Here is a 609-nt window from a genome sequence, read left to right on the forward strand (position 1 = left end):
GTTTTCAGATGACATGATACTATACATAGAGAATCCTAAAGATGCTACCAGGAAACTACTAGAGCTAATCAATGAATGTGGTAAAGTAGCAGGATATAAAATTAATGCACAGAAATCTCTTGCATTCCTATACACTAATGATGAAAAATCTGAAAGAGAAATTAAGGAAACACTCCCGTTTACCACTGCAACAAAAAGAATAAAATACCTAGGAATAAACCTACCTAAGGAGACAAAAGACCTGTATGCAGAAAACTATAAGACACTGATGAAAGAAATCAAAGATGAGACGAACAGATGGAGAGATATACTATGTTCTTGGATTGGAAGAATCAACATTGGGAAAATGACTCTACTACCCAAAGCAATCTACAGATTCAATGCAATCCCTCTCAAACTACCAATGGCATTTTTCACAGAACTAGAACAGAAAATTTCACAATTTGTATGGAAACACAAAAGACCCCGAATAGCCAAAGCAATCTTGAGAAAGAAAAACAGAGCTGGAGGAGTCAGGCTCCCGGACTTCAGACTATACTGCAAAGCTACAGTAATCAAGACAGTATGATACTGGCACAAAAACAGAAATATAGATCAATGGAACAGGAT

The sequence above is a fragment of the Physeter macrocephalus genome, chromosome 4, assembly GCF_002837175.3.
Source record: "Physeter macrocephalus isolate SW-GA chromosome 4, ASM283717v5, whole genome shotgun sequence".
NCBI classification, from domain to species: Eukaryota; Metazoa; Chordata; class Mammalia; order Artiodactyla; family Physeteridae; genus Physeter; species Physeter macrocephalus.